The 6,625-nt window shown below is 36.9% G+C and overlaps 1 long non-coding RNA gene across 2 annotated transcripts; it reads left to right on the top strand.

The window, feature by feature from the left end:
• The first annotated feature begins 2,931 nt into the window (after nt 1-2,931).
• On the top strand, nt 2,932-6,390 carry LOC144305693 (uncharacterized). Of its 2 annotated transcripts, XR_013372694.1 has the most exons (4): nt 2,932-3,113; nt 3,373-3,620; nt 4,764-4,952; nt 5,707-6,390. It is a non-coding gene; the product is annotated as an uncharacterized LOC144305693 (long non-coding RNA). The 2 variants fall into 2 exon arrangements; XR_013372693.1 differs by having other exon boundaries at nt 2,932-3,620.
• Nucleotides 6,391-6,625: the final 235 nt, after the last annotated feature.

Here is a 6,625-nt window from a genome sequence, read left to right on the forward strand (position 1 = left end):
AGATTTTCTTGATATCCTATGTAACATTTCTCCTACACGACGGTATTCTGTAAATATTACATAATGTAAGGTATGATGAGCCCATGGGTTTTGATAACCCTATGCAGGCCTACATGAAATATTTTCTTCTAAACATAGGATTAAAAATCTTCCAGTGGTGCCTGCATGGCTATTAAGCATTTGACTCTTGATTTTGGCTCAGTTCGTGAGATTGAGCCCCTCATCGGGCTCCACGCCCAGCATGGAGAGTCTTTTGGGAAAATCTTAGGATTCTCTCTCTCTCTCCCTCTGTCCCATCCCCCTTTGCTCTCACTCTCTCTCTTTCTCTCTAAAAAAAAAAAAAATCTTCCGAAAGTGAGGCTACTGTCTCCCTTTTAGAATTCTTATAAAGCTATTTTTTATTGAGGTATTCTCTTTTAGGATTTAGGCATTTCTGAAACTATATTTGGAGAAAATATAGCTACACACAAAGAAATGAAAATACAACTAAAATACCTTTTTAAACATATGGAAAATTCACAGTTTTATAAAACCTGAGTTACTGTCAGTTGAAAACTATCATTATCTTATATCACAGACACACATACACATGCACATACAACTAAGGTATCTTATCAGCTATGAATTTATTCTATACACTTGCAAGATTTCTTTGGGACTTCACTAAAAATGTTTTGGTTTGTTTTGTTTTTTAAAAAGCCTTCAGATTTCTGTATACATTAAAAGCAAAATAAAGTAAAAGTGGTTAAGGCATCCCTAAACGTGTTCACATTCTGGCACTGTTGGCTCAGAGCTGCTGGTGTCTGATTTTTTCCCCCTCTTCTTCATTTTTTGAAACAAAATAAAACAAAACAAAAAACACAAGAATTAAAAGCATTGTAGCTGCGGTGACTCTACTGTTCTCTCAATCCAACTGTCTCCTGCCTCGGTATGAGAATGAACATGGGGCTGCAGCTCCCTTTTGGCAGAAATAAGCTTTGTCCCTTGCAGCTGTTGGTTCTGACTGTGTTCTTGCCAGCATTCCATGGAGAAAGAGAAAGAAGGAGAGAGGGAGAGAGAGAGAGAGAAAAAGAGAGAGAGAGAGAGAGTTCCCAGGTGGTTTTGGTCTCTAGCTTCCTTCAAGAATGCAAAGTTGCTCATGGGGAAGGGTATTCATTCCAGGGCTTAGGGAAAACCAGGCTTCAGAGCCTGGGGGAGGGACACTAGTTCTCCATGGTTTGTGATCCTCCAGGAAGCCCTGTTGTTTCATTTGCCTGCAATTTCTTCATCGCATCCATTTCCAATCACTACTCTGTGACTTTCTTGCCAAACCCACACACAATTCTTTTGACTCAGCTCTTCTTACTAATTTTGGTAGCACAATAGATATTTTCAATGGAAAATACTTCTCCTAGCCCATATAGGAGAACTTTGGTCAGGGCTGGAACCAGCAGGGTAGTAGCCATCAGAACATTCACATAATTCTTTCTGGGCTTGATGAGAAGTAAGGACTTTAATGTAGCTCCTCACCAGGAATGTATTGAAACTTCAATTTCTGCTCTTTATCTGTGCAGTGCAGGGGTGCCTGGCCGGCCCAGTAGGTAGAGCATCTGAATTGATCTCAGAGTTGCGAGTTCCGCCCCATGTTGTGTATAGAGATTAATTAAAAAAAATACGGTGGGTTGCCCAGAGGAAAAGTTTTGTGCCCTGGTTTGATTCAGGGTCTGTGATTTTTTTTCACTCACCGCCACCTGCTGTGCCATCCTGCATGTCAGTGATGCAACATTACCTGAAAGAGTGCTCCAATATTGTCTCTGGGATGTTCTTAAAGTACATTCTTATTTATGTTCTTAAAGTGCTCCTTATTTGCAGGGTTTTATGCTTGTGCTTTCTTAATTTTACCGTAAGGTGTCTACAGAATATTTTCAGATAATAATCAGAACTTATGTTTCATCCTCAAATGGACCTTATATGGTTTGTCAGCTGAAACATTAAGAGATTTTGATTGTCCATTTGGGTCACTAGGAATAAAAACTGACATCAAACCTGCACAGGTAATGATCACTACTTTGCATTCCACCTGGCTGACAACACTTGTAAGGTGCACTCCGTTATAGATGTAAAATATGAAAAATGATCATTTCAGAATTGATGAGAAATGATGGACATTTTATTAGAGGCCAGACATCGTATTTGATTGATTATTCTACAAAAAAGAATTACTGATCTAATCACTCATTTTACCATTATGTATCATTAGGCATGGTCTTATTCTAAAGTTTATTGAGCATGATATCTTCACTCATCTTAGTTTTTGTTGTTGTTGATTCCAGGTCTTATGGAAATGATGGGACATTGAAACATTTTGTGGTAAGATTTCAGGTTAGTTCCTCAAGTAAGAGGAGGTTTAAGTGCCCAATAATGGACAATGCACAGGTCCCTTCCTGGGAACTGATTCTTAACTTTGGGGTGCGTGCAACTTGTAACAGAGGCAATGGCAGAGAATTTGAAGACTGACAATCTTGGGTCCAAATCTTGGCTCTGAAAACAGTAACTGGAAGATCTTAAAAGTGTCTTAACTTATCTTCCTTCTCTACATACATATGTTAACATTTATTTGTAGTATTGATTAGATTAGAATTGTTGAAACTTAGTGGGCATTTAACAAAGGGTTAGCCATTATTGTATGAGATCTACCCTTATTGGGTGTCAGGAGAATGATTTCAATTGTCATCAGGGTGTACTTGGTTCAGTATCTTTGTTTAATTTGTGTTTAAAGTGATATTTAACTTGTGATTTATGAAGACTAAAACTTAAACAGAATAAAGTAAGCCATGAAGTTTTGAAAATAACTTATACTCAAATATACACATATGCATGAACTTCAAATGCTGTTATGGCTCAATTATGATGTCGTTTTGGAACTTCCCCCCAGTTCCTTCTCATCAGACCGGATCGGTTGAGTTCCTAGCCAAGAATCGCGATGGCTGTATTTCATATCTGTTCCTGCCATGAATCTCTTTCACTCCATATCTGACTTTGCAGCATCTCTTGCTCCACTGTAGTGACTCTGCATGGATCCTTATCAATCTCTGTTGGACTGGCTGTTATCCTTTATCATTGGTCATATACTGGTAGCTGAGATTTCATTGTCTGGTGTCTTGAACTTGTCAAGACCTATCAATTGTATTTATTTTGTGCTAATGCTCTTGGCCCTATCCATTATTGAGTAGTTTCTTCTAAAACAGACAGGTCTACCAACCTCTCCATTACAATGAATGCTTGCCACTGCCTTCTGTTACTCAGTGACAGGGTGTTTTATAAGATTATCTTGTTTCATTGCTTTTTTACTCAGACAGACAACTTTTCTTCTATGTTTGCTTCCATCTTCAGATTCTTTGAAGTCCCCATTGGCTATAGCAGCTAGAGTCAAACGCAGCTGGTCTCCTTGGGTTTTCTCTTAAAATTTACTTACACTTGGATTACATTTATATAGAGGTTCTCTTTGACAAATGTCATCTTGCTGAAATAGTTGACTCCACACATCTCAGGGGACAGGATAATGCCCATTAATTATTAATTCAGTTACCTCCAATCGTGAACATGGCTGCATAGTGAAGGAACATGGGGATTGGACATAGGTAAACTTGGTTTAAATTTTTACTCTGTCACTTGCTAGGGGTGTGACCTTAGCCAATCAACATAACATCTCTGAACCTCAGTTTTTTCATTTATAAAATGGAGATAATCTTACCTCACTAGGTTAATGTGAATGTTAAATAAGATGGTAATTGTAAAGTTCTTGACACAGGCAAAGCCCTCAGTAAATCATTGTAATTATGAAGGCTGCCATCATCTGGCATTCAGTGAACAACTGGCATGGAGACCTCCCCTTTGGACGTTATTTCACTGCCCTTCTACTGATGAACTTTCTGGATTCATCCTTGAGCTATCTCACTTCTCAAAGGATTGCCTTTAATAGTATAGATGGTGCAGCCATACTACATTTTTTTTTTTTCAAAAGTAAAATCCTGCTAAATCTAACAACTCATTTTCTTCTGTGGCTTGAGATGAATTTTTGCATTTAGGGAGGAAGACACTTATTGAATATTGAAAAATTCCAACATTGACTACTGAATATTGGAAATTTGGTTCAAATCTCTTATCTATATTCCATTAAGACCAGCATTTTACCACATGGACTATAGGCCATGGGTATCAGATTCCCTAACATCACTAGAGCTGGATGTCTTGATAGAGCCTTAATTTTCATCATCTCTGTTTCAAGCACAGCATAACACCTAATAAGCTCTTCTGAACAATTCATTTGTGCTGCTTGAGATCTCCATCATGGAGAGAGCTTTCATTCACGGAGCTATTAAAAAGCTTAACAAAAATGGGTGAATTTTTCTATTTTCTCATACTTTCCCCTTATGAAGGAAATGTGTCAGGGACAAAATCTGCCTTTAAAGGATAAAACATTATATCAGATGTGTGAAAATGTTAATACGTCATTAAGGAATGAATGCTATATTACAGTTCCCGCCAAGCATTATTCAAGCAATGGTTAATTCTGTCCAGCAGGCATAACATGTACCCTTTTCCATCACAACATGTAAAGACCTTGGCAATAACAGAGAGTTTATAGTATCAGGAGCTTTAACTTTTAGAACTGATTTTGCTGACATAAAATTGCTGGTATAAATGTTGGCACTTCCTTAACTAAAGTTGTGATAACAAGTGTTGCTATAATGAAAACAAACGAGATTAATGATCTTTTCCAGGTTTTTATCTGGCAGTGTCTTGCGAGATTGAAATTCCTTTTGCTTTGCCTCAGACGTGGTTACTCTCCCTGTCTCCCAGTCTAAATGAGGTAATACAGAATCTAGCTTCTTGATGTTCTTTAAAACATACACATGGTCTCAGGAGTACTAGAGTATGTGTTCATGTTGAGAAGAACTGTACAAAGAAAAGTAAGGTAGTCTTTAAAAAAAAAGGCTTACTAATTCAATGAAAAAAAAGGCATAGATTTCTTCTTGTAAAATGAGCATTATTTAATGCAAAGAATAAATTGGTAAAAAATCTCTTTCTCTAAATGTGGTGTATGTTTTAGTCAACATAAGTCAGAGTTTTAATGTCAATGCATAGTTATTTTAGAAATGTATCTTGACTGACAAATCTTTTGTTTTTTTTTCTTTGCAGTAACATAGAGGATATAGATGATAAAATGACAGTATAGGGCTGATGTCATAGCTTAATTAAATAATTGCACTTTGGATATTACACTGTTGCTTATTTGCAATAATTCATGCATTACTGCTGCTAATTCAGGTATTAAATATAAGCTTCTAAGCTAAGCAGTAGAATTTGCCTACCTGAAAAGTTTATTTAACCAGAGTTTTCACTAGATAATGGAAAGATCATACATAATGAAGGTGTTTTCTTCTGTACCAAGAAATGGTATAATCCTTCGATTTCTTCCAAGAGTGTATCATGAGATTACACACATTTTCATTACTGTATTCAAGAACAATATTGTTGAGTAAATATTTGCACTAATATGTTGCCATTTTAGGATTTCCTGAGGTGTACAGAGTCTCAAAAGGTAAATAATTAAAGGATCTGCCTTCTTGGGTAGCACAAAGCAGTGGTTGATATAGGTTTGATTATTTCACTTGTCTCTTTGATAATCCATAACTGTCTTCTGCAATTATTTTCATCATCCAGCCAGGCAAAGATAAAAGATGGAACATGCTTCTTTTGCCTACTCCCAAGGAAACTCCATTATCCTTGAAAGGCCATGTGACTGCTCAAAGCCCAATGTGAGTCGAAAGAAGAATCCACAAGGACAAGCTTAGTGTGAGCCGAAAATGAAGTTGTTACCAGACAGCAAACTGCAGTCCTCGCTTCTTATGAATATTTGAATGAGTAACTAAAAACAGCTCAGTAAACTCTAAGCAACTATGACAGCTGAAACTGTCTGGAAACCAGGAGTCCACCAGGACCATGATGAAAAGATCGCCAGTTACCTTGTGCCCTCATCCTGCTGTGGGTCTACAGAGGGGTGGAATCAGATCTATTTTACTCAGATATAAGTTATGAAAAATCTGATTTATCTCTGCACCTTCGGAAGCTAAACAGCCTCCAAATCTCCCGTGTTATTTTGAATTCATTAAAATGCAATGATTTCTAACAATCTTTTCAAGGCAAGAGAATGCCATGTTTTTGCAGACCCTGAAATATTGATGCTGTTGTTGTTTTTACTCATAGAAAATTGGCCCTAGTCAATCTTTCGTATCTTTCAGCCTGTTCCATGTGAACAGAATCCCTAAAGCCAAGATTCTCTGAATTATTCCTCCAAAAGCTCTAATAAAAAGAGTTACCAGATACATGGCCTGACTTATCTATTCCCACATTGAATGTTGTTTTACTTTTTAAAAAAATTAGGTAAATAGCTTCTTTTTTCGTTGAAGTAGAAAATTCAGAACAGATTTTTGTCACATGGAAGAGTTCTAGAAAATATTTGCAGAAGGTAAATTTCAAAAAACAAAGAAAAATGTATTTGTTTTTATTTGGTTTTCTTGGATATATGGACAAAGATGACTACCTCAATTTTCATCTGCAGTGTACTGAGAAAGTAGCACAC

The sequence above is a fragment of the Canis aureus genome, chromosome 36 (assembly GCF_053574225.1).
Source record: "Canis aureus isolate CA01 chromosome 36, VMU_Caureus_v.1.0, whole genome shotgun sequence".
NCBI classification, from domain to species: domain Eukaryota; kingdom Metazoa; phylum Chordata; class Mammalia; order Carnivora; family Canidae; genus Canis; species Canis aureus.